General features: G+C 33.2%; 1 protein-coding gene across 4 annotated transcripts in view; it reads right to left on the reverse strand.

Moving 5' to 3' along the window:
- The window catches only part of LOC132950227 (leucine-rich repeat-containing protein 4B-like), a 355161-nt gene that overhangs the window by 51015 nt on the left and 288384 nt on the right, over positions 1–15762 (reverse strand). The window contains exon 1 of one of the 4 annotated variants that reach the window (XM_061021550.1): positions 4163–4634. The exons of the other annotated variants lie outside the window; for them this stretch is intronic. The gene's annotated coding sequence lies outside the window, so the exon portion shown is untranslated. Of the gene's footprint in view, positions 1–4162; positions 4635–15762 lie in introns of those variants that run through there. 4 annotated transcript variants of the gene reach the window in all.

Raw genomic sequence — 15762 nt, forward strand, 5'->3', positions numbered from 1 at the left:
ATTAAATTTTTTTTTGGTTATTCTTTTGTTTTTGTATCAAATATTTTAAGATGGGTAAGGAAAAAAAACATCAAAAGTTATTTTCCATTTATATACTTTTTCGCCAAATTGTCGTTTTTTATGTGTATATAACATAACCACAGTAGAAAATATTATATCGTCTGTATAAAAGTACACATTAGATATAAAAGTTCGAGATGTTCAATTTTTAAACGAGAAAATTATCATTTTTATATCTCAAAGTGAAATGAAAAAAAAACACAATTACCATCTGAGGCACACGTTTTACACAAGTTTTTGTGAATCCTTAAAAATAACTGCACATATAAGTTACGTTAGTAGGTTTACGTGTTTGTAATGTACATTGCCAAATGCCAATATTGCAGAGGGTTTAATATTATATTATAATAATAATATTATGTATTATTGAATTGATCGCATGTATATAGTACCGATTTGATTTTTTTGTTTTCATCGTTGATTGTTTTTGACCATTTATTGGTATACACCTATTATAACCATCATCATCATCATCATCATCATCGTCGTCGTCAAAATCATTATCAATATCATGGAAATTCTATTATAGACAGTCAGCTGTTAGCCATATTTACACATTAATGTGGATCTGCGGATAATTAAAAACGTCTTTGATCATACATAAGTATCACATAATATTATAAGACGTTTCACAAAATTACGAATTCGCGCATATACTCGTACATCATATTGAATTGTTTCGGTGCAAATAATATTCTGCTCAAAGAATAATATTATAATACGAGCAATGTTTGTGCGAGATACGGTTTCTGTAATGTTGACGTTTCAATCAATGCGCCTATACCGTCTATCGTAAATACGAATCGTATCAAATAGTTTAAATAATACTCCTAAAACGGACCAGCTGATGAGTGAACCCACAGTTGTAGTTGTCTCCGAAACGTCCATCACACGTTTAACGTCACACCATCGTCATTTTCTTTATTATTATTAGTATTACTCATGGTTGATTTGGTATTTATTGGTTATATTAATTTATAACTTATGAGTTTAATTTTTCTATGTACAAAGTCGTTTGTAACTGTAGTCTGTAGCGTGGTCGGGGGGACCTTTGTTACGTTATTAGTTATCCAGAGAAGGATTTCTATTCCTTTTGGATAAGTTTTCCGTAACTGAAGTTTAGAGCACTGTGTATGAGGTTTTTTTTTTATCAATAATAAGACACGTTTAGTTGATAGATCTATTAGTAATTATTATATTATTTAAAATAGGTACTTAGTGCTTAACTCTATTGGCAGATGGCTGTTAATAAGTGTATAGGTGAGTTCGCTCCTGTTGATGGTTACTGTAGAACTAACTCCCATGTGTCATTTTAATAATAACTAATAATTTGGACAGCTCGAAAAGTGTTGAGTGTGTATATTTTGTATTGATCAGCCCTATATAGTGTGTGTTTAGTGTATACTATATAAATGGGGTGTAACGAATGTTACAGTATGATAGTACCTCTACCAGAATGAGAGATAATGATAAAAACAACATTGCCTTTTCCCGGCCATTACTGCACGCTCCCCGCCTCTATATGTGCCATGATCTATTCTTTAATACCTATCTATGGTTAAATTTCACTGTGTTTGGTTTCTACGATAGAATCACACGATGGACAAATCCCGGGGTATAATGTATTATAGTTATGCTCATCGATCATGAAACATGTACAGTCAATGGAAAGACACACGAGTTGTATAGTGTGATCATTTATTGATTATCGCTATAGTTTTTGTGAAGCACTGGATTCCATTGCAGAATTATGGGCGTAACTGACCTTAATATAATATCAGGCGGTAACGACATTATTCCCGTTCGAACACTACGCAATGAAAAGAACAATCTTAGGGTTAGGTCACGGATCCTTTTCAAAAATTATTACTAGAGCAATAAACTAATGTCCTCGAAAATACTGTAATAATATATTGGAGGGAGATTGTCTCAATAACACTTTTCGGTCGAGACATAACAGTTTGGATTTGCTGTTATCTCCACCGAAAAACGAAAACAACACCGCAAATAATATAATATTTTAATGGGAGCACACGTGCAAGTACTTGTTCGTAATCCATAAACGTGTCATATAAATATGCCATAAAAAAATGTACGACCAATACAAAAACTGTATGCACGCGCGTTCACACTATGTTTTACTGAATATTTTTTTTTCCAAATTTATAGACATACCTATGCATTTTAATTCAGCTAGGAATTTCAAAATGTATTTATTTACTAAACTAATTAATTTAGAGTGGTCAGGATGCAATTCTGTTTGATTTTACAGTGGGTAATAGTAACGATTTCCAATGCACAAATTTAATTGATACATATTATTTGTGTTATATATATATTATACTGTACACCCCGAATGTAGACTGTAGTTTGGTTCTGATTACAATTAACGAAATTGCCAAAATTAATATAATACGTTTACCGCCGTAACCATTATTGTTATATTATTTTTACCATCATCAATCCGTGCTTGTTTACATTATGCACGCAAATCAAATAATCCGTCCGTTAAAAGTTTATTCTAATTTGCGTAAATCAACCACCGTGTAAAACCACACAGATATAGCATGAGTTTGTTAACTAGATTACACATTATGTTAAGCGCGTAAAGCAAAAATTACTACAAACTACGACTGTAACGGCATTTTTGAAAGCTCTAATTTCTAATTTTAATATTACGTAACTACGGTTTGCATAATCACACGCTTAGTTTTTACAAGTTTGCGTCGCTTAAAATATAGGTCACCACCTCGGCGCGTATATTATGAAATATATGTATAATATTATAGTACACCGTGCTGCGTATAATCGTAATCGGATTAAATGCGATAAAACACGCCGGCGAGGAGATGAACAATAATAATGTAATAACGTGACGTGTAAACGAATCCGTCGGAACGCGCACTGACGTTTACCGCCGATCCATCAGAATGGTGAACTACTACAATATGATGCATGCTGGTCCGCGTCGGAGACATTAATTAAACTGCTCGTGATCTATAATACAGCACTATGATATTATAATGGCGTTTCGTGTTCGACTGGTGAACACCAAAGCTCAAAACGGCAAATCCATTCTGCTCAGTCCTTGGAGACCTGCTGCAGCGGCAGTCTAGGCTGGCGAATCCCCCCCCTCTGGGGGCGGTGATGGCGTGCGGCGCGGGACACAGTGTCGTCTGCGTACCGTATATGGATACCTACCTATAATACATTATATTGTATTTATATAGGTAGAGACTCTAACCGTAGAGTATACCTAGTCATTCGGTGACGTTTGTAATCCAGCCGTGTCCATATTGAATAATATATGTAACGCGATAGAGTGGTTTAAGTCACCACGAAAAGCGTGACAAGTACCTACGACGTTTCGTGCACGCGCGATGTCCTCATCCGTCGATTATTATCGCGCCTTGTAACTACATCATAAAAATTGACAGCGTCCTGTTTACAAGATAACTATATTCCCCTCGTTCGCGACCGATGTCCGTGGTTATACAACTAATATAAAACATTAATATCAAAACGAGCAGTGGTGGATTTAAGGAGGACAGAGAGTCCCCCCCCCCCCCCCCCCGAAAAAAAGTCCATTTAGCTGTGTTAGCTTTGTACGGACCGGGAACGAACAATACTAGTCCGCGACGCCCGGTCACCAAAATACTTCGCGCGTTATGGCTTATGCACGATACACCGCTACTCACCAACCCACCTGTGTTTGTGTGTGTGATGTATGTATAGCGACTCAAATGAAGTGGACGGGGTCGCCGAGCAAGACCAGAGAGTGCTAGGGTGTGCGGATGTGTGATTGTGTACAATATGTATGAGTGTATGCTTAAATTAATAATAAGAAATAATATTAGGTACCTACCTAACTCAAATAAATGAAAACTAAAATTATAACGGTATTAATGTTGTATTGCTGGTAAAAAGATAAATTTATATAAATGCACAACGCAACAATATAATAATAATATTAACAAAATGCGGCCTTTAATGCCAAAACAGTATAGCATAATAATATGTGGCCCTCTTGGCCCAACAGAATAATGATATAGGTATAATTCGTATCAAAAAACTATAGTAATAATGTGTAACAAAAACTCACAGAATAGTGTAGTGGAGACTGACTGCTCCTATCCTATAATAATGTTCAGTTCACAACAAGATATAAAATAATACACAGTAACGCTTAGCGCACACAAAAATAGTATAATAAAAACTAATAACAGTGGAGATTTACCACATAAACAAATAGAATTTAATATAAAATGATATGCCGCAGCGATTTGCGCACGCCAACACTAATAATAATGGCGATTCGCGCCCACAATATTATAATTTCCGGCGATTCGCGCCTTACAAATTAGTGCAATATATTATAATTATGGCGATTCGCGCCTTACACATGATCATATAATATAATATAAATTTGGCGATTCGCGCCTTACAAAACGATATAATATATTATAATCCTGGCGATTCACGCCTTACGAACGTTACAATATATTATACCTACGAACTACGACCGACACACAAAAAAATGAATTGCGGGTTTCGATGATGCCGGTGCGCGAATGACTTGCCTAGGCGGCCGAGTTAAAATAATAATAAACGCGCAGCCGGCGCATCGTTGGCGATAATTTAGGTATTATATAATAATTCACAGCTGATACGGACAAATAAAACAAATATAAAAATAATAATATAACTATATAAAAAAAACAGGTACAGATATGTGATGTGCGTGTGTGTGTGTCGGTCAGCCGGTCGGTCGGCCGTGCCATATCATAATTGCCTATTCGGCGGCAACAAGCTTATATAAATAACAAAATTAAAAATTAAATAAATATATTTTAGAAACGAATTTATATGGGTTTATTGTTTAGGTTACTAAATCATATTATTCGATTTGATACGTAATAAGTACTTACATTGTACATTGTATTTAAAAGTGAACCGAAAGCGTGTAAGTATCATCTTATCTTATATTATCAGATTTGACCGACGTTATGTGATAACGGTACAAAATCATTTTATGCTTATCACTAGTAAGAGGTTATTTTTTATAAATATGTACTTATTTGGTAGTTTTGTTTTGAAAACGCCTGCTTTCCCCTCAAATAAGAGTCTCGGTCCATCTAAAACCACGGTTCAAAGGTGGAGTATACATGTATGTGACGTAACTCTTGAAGCCATGCACTTGACAGGACGAATGATCGTTGAATCGGATCCCGGGGCCGAGTGTATTATTAAACGACGACACGCCGCGACTTTGCCAAACAATAATTACAATAACAATAATAATGATAATAATAATAATAATAATAGTAATAATAATAGTAATAATAATAATAAAAATAATAATAATACTAATAAAAATATTAATTATAATAAAAGTAATAATAATATTACTAATAATAATTATTGTGTATAACGGTATATTATATGCGTCGTCGACCGCATCTGTACGCGTATATACACATATACCTACATAATATTATTATATACAAACGTATGCGAGCCGATTTGAGTCGTCGTCGCCGTCTCCGACCTAGTCACCGTATTATAAATCCACGAGATCTCGTGAAGTCTGTCAGGCGTGTTCAAACATTATAATAATATACAGTGTGACTGCGAAAATGGCAACGGTTGTGCCTAGGGGTGTAGCCGAGCAATGAGTGCGTATAATAATAATATATAGACTCTATGGTTGGATGGGGGCGGATCTCGCCTCCGGCGAGACGGACGTTTTTAATAGACTCGCATAAATACCCCCCCCCCCCGCAGATAAAGTATATACCTCACATCGGCGGCAGAATTCGGGGTCCACAGTTTTCCGCGATAAAATATGTGCGCATATTACGTGGTAGGTACTTTTATCTCGTCCGACGGCGTTGCAGGTTTCGTCGTTTCCGGTTCGGCACACGTGAAATTAATAGATTTTTATCGTACTGAGTGCGATGTATTATATGTACGCGTATTGTAATGTACTGCAGCGGCAGTGTGACCAAACGGTGGCAGAAGATACTATCTTTGTAAAACATATTTGTTTTCGGAGATATAAACTCGTTTTTGAATTGAGATTTTTATTTTTTATTGTACTCGCACGTTAGTAAACAAACACACAATATTTACAACGATGATTGCACCACACTTTGCGTGTGTGTGTTCCAACTTCCAAAGCAATTATTTTTCCCCTCGGTTAATTCGAAAGAGTATATTTTTTAACTCACGGTCTTTTGAACAATGATAATATTATAATACAATAAAATAATGTCATTATATTATGGTATTTCGCATTATATTAATTGCATTGTGTTATGGATAATACGTTTAATGTGGAATCAAAATATTGAACAACGAAAATTATTTTTGAGTGAGGCTTGGGTGAAATTTTAGAAGTTGGTTGAATATACCAAAAAAAAAAAGATACTGAAATCTTTTGTGACGAATGCTATAATTTAATGTGACTTTACTGATAAATGAATTTTTATAAGAACGTATTAATTAAAAATTAAATCTTTGTTTTTGTAACATTGCCTGGTATTTTGTACTAGACCGATCATACATATATATATTTTAAAATATCGCCTGATTAATTTAATAATAATAAAATAATAAACGTCTAGTATATCTAGGAGGTCTCTAAACTTTTATATTTTAGGGCCGTCTAAAAAAATTGAAAACTCTTAGTCAGCCAAAATTATATAAACTCATATAATTTTTAATTGTGAAATGTATAATGTATATTACATTATGATTCAGCTGATAATACCTGATGGCTGGCACATGCAACACGCGACACACGATATGGGAGTGTGTGCGATAACAATTTGGAATAAAGTTAATATTTTTAGATTATTCATCGTCCTTCTGATGTTAGATGAAACTAAGAAACTTGTTTGTGGATCGGATGCGGCCCGATGGCAGTAGTCCTTAGTTAGTCTGATAGTGATCATAATATTTTATGCATTTCTTCAAAAATTATATTAAATAGTAAGTCATTATAAATGGTTTATTAATACATTATAAGTGTATCAATCGGAAAAAAAGCATTATATTTATGTTCATTTACTGAGAAATCCATGAAATATGTAAAAATATGTAAAATGTTATTTCGTTTTTAAAACTCATTATTGTAATTTATACGAAACACTTGTAATACGACGTTTTCTATGAATAGGAAATTCATAAAAGATCAACTAACCCCTAATGATTCCGAGCACTGTACCCTCGACCATAAGTTAAAATATTATTATCTTATCGATCATATTTTCGACTTAAAATGTATAATATATATATATCGTAACGTGGTTTAAATTTCCAAACTTTAAAGTGCAATTATTATTTTGTTACCATTATACATAATATTATATTAGCTGCAAACGTATTTCATATCTACATAGGTAGGTACACAAATAAATGGTTAGTAATTTGGTACATTATCTTAAATGTAGAACTGATAATTTATTAATATTATGTTTAAACCATGTGACATTAATCATTATCAACGGAAAACCCAAAAAATATATTATGCAACAGGTATAAAACATACGCCGTTATTGGAATAATCAATTATAACCAGCAAATATATTTTATGACCGAATATCCGGGAAAGTCTCTCAGCGCTTTCTACAAATGTACCAGCTCGTTACCAGAGCAGCCAACATATTATACTCAGCGTTTACGGAACGAACCGTTGTTTTTTTAATAACTTATACCTACGCACACGACGCATTACACTTATTAAATATTATATTTTCCATGAACGTCAGCATTTTTAACCGTATTTTTTTCCCATACACCATGAACGTTTCAAAAAGCGAACAGACTCGCCGAATCTCGTTATTTGTGACGACCCGTCATATTTTTTCTTATTATTTTTTTTTTACCTCGAAACTAATAACAAATATGTACATATAACACGGTTTGGAATTGAAACGAGTTGTATAAACATTTTAGTATTGATTATTCCTGGTGCCTCGCAGAACGCGTTCGAAAGTATATTATATCCACTTACATATACATACACACATACTAGCGTTCAGTATCTCTTATTCTCGCTACCTCCCACCTCTCCCCCTATCTATCTCTTTCTGTATATCTCTCTCTCTCTATCTATCTATATCTGTCCCTCTGTATCTGTCTCTCTGTCTCTCTATCTCTCTGCTCTCGTACTCGGTATACTTATGCGAACCTATAGGTGCGACGAACGGTGTGTCGTGATGTGAAGAATGTCCATAAATTACCGAGAGACGCGCGCGATACTTATACACCGTGTTTCCGAGATGTATGCTGCAAATATATGCGCGTGAACGTTGAAAACACAATATACATACGTATATTATACACGCACGTAGCTATTATACGAGTTGTTTTTTTTATTTTCCGACGTTCGTTCGGTCCCTCGAGTGGCGGCGTACGTCTGGTTTATGTGTGGGTACGTATATTATACGGCGTTTTAACGAAACGTTTTGCCGGTTGTTTCCACGCGGAGGAGGTGGAGGAAAAAACTCAATAGAATATTATTTCCCCTGTAGAGTCTGTAGCTATCTGCACGGCCTGAGACGCGCGGAAATGGAATAATAAAAACGAAATAAAACAACGAGAAGAAAAAATGGCATCGTGATAAGAACGTACACCTGCACGACCGCCGCGGCGGTTATTCGTCGTCGCAGTAACGGTCCGGAGACGGAACCGAAAACCGTGACCTCATCGTCGGTGTACTCGACGAGCTATTTGTCACAGTGTAACGTCGACGTCTATAATATTATTATTATTATTATTATTATTATTATTATTATTATTATATAAATGTACGAAATCTTTTTATGAAACGCTGTAGAACGTGTGCGACTGCATTATAGGAACACAAACGTTTGATTCGATTTATTATATATGGGCTGTAATTTGTATGGTATTATAGTAGTTGTTGTCGACTGCACGTTTATCACTCAAATTCTAGTTCGGTATACAATGAGACCGTCGAATACAGTTTATAAAATGTTTTTATAAAACTATCTTTTCCTAGACAAACTATACGTCATGTCATATAATATATAACATGAAATGCGAAAATACTGATCGCTCCGAAGAAATTTTAATACGTATATACTTATAAATATAATTTAATTTTACTATTGTAATATTGCAAGTATTAGAACCAAAATTAATTTACGTAATAATTCGTCTTCTTGTTATATTTTCTCAGATCACGCAACAGTTCAAAACATTTTTAAGAGACAAGTAATCATTTTACATTGCAGTTCTTTAGTAGGTAGGTTAGGTATATATTAATGTCTATGGAGTCTGATATTGCAATGTTTTTTTTTTAGTTATGGATCATTAATTAGTACCTTAGCAGCCAATAACATACTCTCTCACTCTTACCTATTATACGCAAGGTTTAGTTCCCCAAGTCAGGATGGTCTCAAAATCACTAGGTCAAATACCAGGTGACTGCGTGGTATTTTATTTTAATGTTGCTCATCACGAGAACTGTTTTTATTATACTATTTTCGTCTCTGCAGACGTGGCCTGCCCACTCATGTAAATTTTATAAATTGGAATATACTTCTTTTTCCATACAATTGTTTCAGTTTCTAATTTGACCTTTTCGCCACAATTTACTTATAGAAGGAACTGCACATTTTCTCTAAAACTTTTCTCTCAAAAATTTTTAGCCTATTCTCTGCTCCGGCTTATGTTGCCCAGGTACGCCTAGCAACACAGGTTTAACATTATTTTGCAATTTCACAATATATCTTTATTAGAGTTTTAATTAATCATCAATTTTATATCTTGTTTAGATTTTTAGCTAAAGAAATACTGAATACATTACAATAGAACTGTATTAAAAACTAATAATAATAACCTAATTATTATTTTGATGCATTTTCACAAATAATATCAATCATTATAACAAAAGTAGATAACAAGGGAATGAGCACACAACTGAAATGTACCTAAATTGTCTAAATATGCATAGAATTATAAAAAACAATATCATATTAGTTATAAGATAATGTAATGGGTTAAAACTTAAGAGGATGCTACACCCACATGTGTTGTCTGCGTCTAACAACATTTATAAGACAGAGACAAATTAACATTTAATGTTAAACATAGAAAAAACTGTTTTGAGCGGGAAAGAACTGAGTAGGCTACAGTTATAACTAAGAAACGAAAATTTCACCACGTAAAAAAGAGAACTTTAGCTGTGAAATAAGGTTTTTAATTTTTTCGATATCGTAACTACAAAAACTACAAAAAAAGTTATTCCAGAATGGAAAACACAAAACTTATGGATTTTGAAACAATAAGAACTTTTTTCGTATAAGTGATATCAAAAAATGAAAATAATAAAAACGATATTTCACAGATAATGATCTCAACTACATTGTAAATACATTTGGAGTCTTAACTATCACTAGGAGACAACATATGCGGGTGTTGCACTGTAGAGCGTCTTCTTAAAATGGATCTAAACCCAAAATATAAAATTCGCATTGATAGTGTACAGATGAATTAAGTATTTGTTTTTTATCATCCTATTTAAATTGTAAAACCACACTCAAATAATCAATATTTTAAAAATAACATTAAATATTATACTGTGGAAAACCACATAATTATTTTTATAGCTTACTATAATAATACATGACTTATAATTTCGTGTTATTTATGCAACTATTTACTACAAGTTATATTTTGGCTTTTCATGTTGGTGTTGTTAACAAATGTATGAGGTTAGAATTGTATAACTTAATTGCATGCGCGATTTAAAAACTATAAAATTCTATAAATTCGACGTGTTTTATAAAAAAAAAATAAAATATTTTGTAAATAAATAATATAATAATATTTATAAATTACAATAAACGAAAACATTTCAAATGCGCCTATTATATTCGTTTTCAGTACTTAATTATGATTGTTGTAGGATTAACGAACAAACGTTTAAAAGTAGCAATTTATTACGAGGAATTTATTTGATTTTTTTAAAACTGTTATTCTTGACGTTCTTGCAGACTTGTTTAAAATTTATATAACCATTAACGTTGACTCTGAACGGCTAACTGCACAAAACAAACGAACAGACGTTGACTACAAAGACGTAAAGACTGCATATTTTTCAATTAAATTGTTTCAACGGAGAACGAAGACGCAGTGTCAGGAGTTAGGACCGTAGACACGTGGGTTAAGATGTCCAACCCCCATCCATCCCTTTACAACATGGAAAGTATATAAATGTATTTATTATATCTATTTATTTATTATATTAAATGTAATTATTATGCTAAATTCACCTCCACCCACTCCCACCCATTTCTGTCCTCCACACTGCGCAGTGTTGTTATATTTTCAGCGGATTTGGCAGTGGACATATTACGCTAGAATGGTGTATGACTGCTAAGCATCAAGATTTACATTTTGTTTTATACACATGTGTATGGTATGTATATATATAATATATAATTTAAAAAAACGGAAAAGGTCGATTTAGAATACGGTTGGGTAACCCCAAACGTATGTTGTATATATTACTATAAGTACGAGTAGTGTACTAAAAAAAAACAGATAAATTGGGTGTGCACGCCGAGGGTTTTCACTTTTTGTGTTATATGCATGTTCAAAAGCTTCCTCGAATCATATTGTTCCGTATTACGTTTTGCTGCACCCACACGCACCCTCATAGACCTACACACACACACCCACACGCGCGGGTTCTGTCGGGAGGTTTCTTTTCACGGGCGAAAATCGAGTTTGACACCCTGGTACGTCGCCGCTGGCCGTGTCCCGTCGTATTTACACCTTTAATATAAAAGGCTCTCTCACACTCATACACAACGATGGCCACGCGTATCCTACTCTACCGGCACCGTCACCTTTCAGCCGTAGGACGTGGACGTGCGTCCGCGTTGACCTTTGAGCCCGACCGTCCGTTTCAGCACCACTGCACCACATCCCCACCTGCTCCTCGACCGGTATTTGAGGGGGAGGGGGGTGGCGGTCCTCTGCCGCCGATAAATTTGATCTCGCCGCGGCCTTGTGTAGACGTAAATATTATAATGTACCTACTCGTCGAGAGGCATACGTGAGGGGAGGACCGACCACCACCACGGAGACGATTGCGCAAAAAAAATAACCCCCGCAGTCAATATGACATATATATAGTAGGTGTATTTTTACGTCATAATAACAACCAACAAGAAAGCAGAATTCAAATTGCATCGCTCTCCACGAAGATATTGAGTGTTCTCAATTATTAGCGTTTGCACACTGTAATATATATTATATTTGTATAATACCGCCGACGCCGTGTATAATCCTAATATTATAATATACTATACAATATAGGTTAGGTTAGGTGCATGTAAGATTTTACGAGCAAACCGTCCCCGCCGCCATTTCGGTAACGATAATTATAATAATGATAATAATAATAATAATAATAATAATAGCAACAATATAACATAGATAGATCGTATATTATACGCGTATAATATTATATACCGCGACGAACGTGCGAGGCGGCGATCAGCCGGCACATCGAATGAGACCCGCCGACGAAGTTAAACGGTTATTCAAACAAAAGTCGCGCGCGCGTATCAACTACGTAACATTACATAATTCGGTGCGCGCGGCGGCAGTAAATGAGTCCGATTCACCGGGGAATCCGCCGCTCCGCTTCAGCGGCTTCCAATTAGGAAACGGCGTCGGACGAATTCTTTATCTCTCTGTCACTCTACACCACCACCACCACCACCACTGTCTCCGCCATCATTAGAATGTGTGCGAATTTGGGTGTGGGTTGGGTGGGTGGTGTGTGTGTGTGTGTGCGCCTATAATCTCACTCTCCCTCTCTATATATTATAATACATACCTATGTGAATTCGAGTGGTTTGTGACCTTTGTGCCCCTGTGTGCACGCACACTGTACTATATATATATATATATATATATATTATATTTATTATGTATTTGTGTGTGTATATATAGTCACATTGAAACGCTGCCGTGGCCGTAATGAATTCCATTTCAACTGTGACGTTTCCAAATTATTATTATTATTATTATTTTATATTTTTTCCATCCCCTTTTCCGCCTCTGGGTTTTTTTTTACGATTTTTCGTTTATTTATTTTCGTTTTTTCCGCCGGATTTTATTTGCTCGCCCTGATTTCCACATAGTGCCGTCGCTCGTTATTCAAAGGAACTCACGACCGCCGTAACCACTGCCACCGCTCTTCGTTCCCTCGTTGTCCTACGCCATCATCCATTGAGTGAATAAAAAATAAAAATAATAAAAGCAAAAATTTCAACGCTGAAACCTAGGGGAAATGTGTGCGTACCGCACTTACCTATCTGACGAGAAGTATATATATTATATAATGTATAAAAAAAATATAATACATATTTCTTGTTTAAAAAAATAAGTGAATGCTGGGCTCATATAAAAGATATCCCGAGTATACACACTATTTGTACATATATATGTATATTATACATATATATTATATTATATGTATATAAAATACAAAGCAAACGAATTTTTCCAACAACATAAAATGCTAAATATTCTCGAGACTCCTGAAATTGTCAAGTACACGATAAATAGAAAATTCTATATTGCTTGAAACATACGCACGATATAATTTTTTTTAATAATATTTAATATAATATACTTATATCAAAGGCAATACTACTGAAATATGCGGGATGAAAATTTAAAAGTGACACATTACGCGCGTATTGTATTTTAATATTTTACGATTATCCGATTCTGTTTCTTTTATTTTTAATTTCCATACTCCACGAGTAAATAATAAAATATATACGGTATTCGACACGACAAATGTTATATCGGGAAAAAATTGAATAATAAAAAATGGTAAAATGAAAAAGTGAGTTTGTTTTTTTCCACGTAATGGGATTTTTTTTTTATGTATAAAAGAGGGGCATACAATGGACATACCGTAATACCACTGCTTTACCCTTTTATTACTGTCCGAAGGTTTTTCAAATAATTCGTAAAATATTCGTGAAAAGTAAACCTTATATTGATAATCATAATATTAGTCGTCAATAAAAGCGAATCTTTCTGAATATCATGTTCGTTTTGAATATATAAACCACGGGTATGAATTTTAAATATTATTTACATATCTCGTTCGGTATATTGATATCGAAACGATACGATATTATTTAATTTCGTTGATGATTTGCGTTTACGTATGCATGCATAATATTGTAATATCTGTATGCGTGCCACTTTCAATTTGCTCGTTGAATGATATGGGTAGGTACCGATAGTCATCGTAATCAAAAAACAAAGTATAATACTAATTATTAATATTACAAATAAAAACTTTATTTATGTATAAAAATATAACTGTTCGAATAAAGAATAATCAATACCTTCTTTAAGTAAACGAAATAATCAATAAATCATGATATTCCATTGATACCTAGGTATTGAATAATTAGTAAATAAACTGATTCGGCATTGCAATAAATGTAGTTATAATAAGTATACTTGTATACGTAATTTACTAAAAAAAATGTAAAGAAATATGTTGTATAGTTCGCCTCTACTTATTAGCGAATGGTTTCGCAAATATATCACATCTATATTGGTTTTTAATTCTTAATAATTATTTGATTATGCCCATGGTAATTTAGTGTATGGCTAGGTACTACTAATATTTCCTCCAATCAATAGATAGTAAAAGTAATTCAAAAGGATAATATTTAGATAAAATAATTACATATTTTATCCCAATTTATATATTCTTACATTTTGAGTAAAATATTTTATTTTTATCCCTAAATGAACATAATATTATAATATAATAAATTAATAAAAAATTAATCATTAATAAGATATACAATATGTTTATATGTTTCATTACATACACACAATTTTACACGAAGTCATTAAAACTAAAATGTGTTCTCCAATGAGAACCAAATGCATAATCCAATGATTAAAAAATATTTGGAATGTAATAGTAAATAACTAACCATTAAAAACTACCAATATTTATAATTATTATTATTATCAACCTAATTATAAAAAAAAAAAAAAAAAATGGGTTATAGTACTTAGGAAACTTATGATAATATACATAAAAAAGATAAAGCATGTAACTAACAAGTAAACTTAAACAACAGAAATGTTATTTTTTCCACTTGAATTATTTTTAGAATACACAAGGAATCAAAAGAACATCATTAAGTTAGCTGAAATGTTACCTAGCTTTGGAGTAAATCCAATTACCCTAACAGTAATCCTTATAAACTAAGTTTGTTTTAATAGTTTTATATTTAAGCTCATCTTATCCTCATTTTATTGATAGCAATTTGAAAATGTTGGAAACTTTCTAATTCGTTATAATATAAACCAATCGTATGATATTAACTTTATATTATAAATAATGTAAACGACGATTGGTAAAAAAATAATTATAAGTACACTGAAAATATGTAGGTACTAATAATATAAGATAATTTTCATCAATCAATATTCTCGTTATGTTGTTATGTTGTTATCCAATAATGTTGTTTTTCATTAATTGTTATTCTTAGCATTGTATTTTCATGTAGCCCTTTTGTTGCATTCTTAAAAACAATTTCTCATTGTTCACTATTCTATTATTTTCTATCATTTCCTTTATATCTCAACTAATGTGAAATTATAAAT

The sequence above is a fragment of the Metopolophium dirhodum genome, chromosome 8, assembly GCF_019925205.1.
Source record: "Metopolophium dirhodum isolate CAU chromosome 8, ASM1992520v1, whole genome shotgun sequence".
NCBI classification, from domain to species: Eukaryota; Metazoa; Arthropoda; class Insecta; order Hemiptera; family Aphididae; genus Metopolophium; species Metopolophium dirhodum.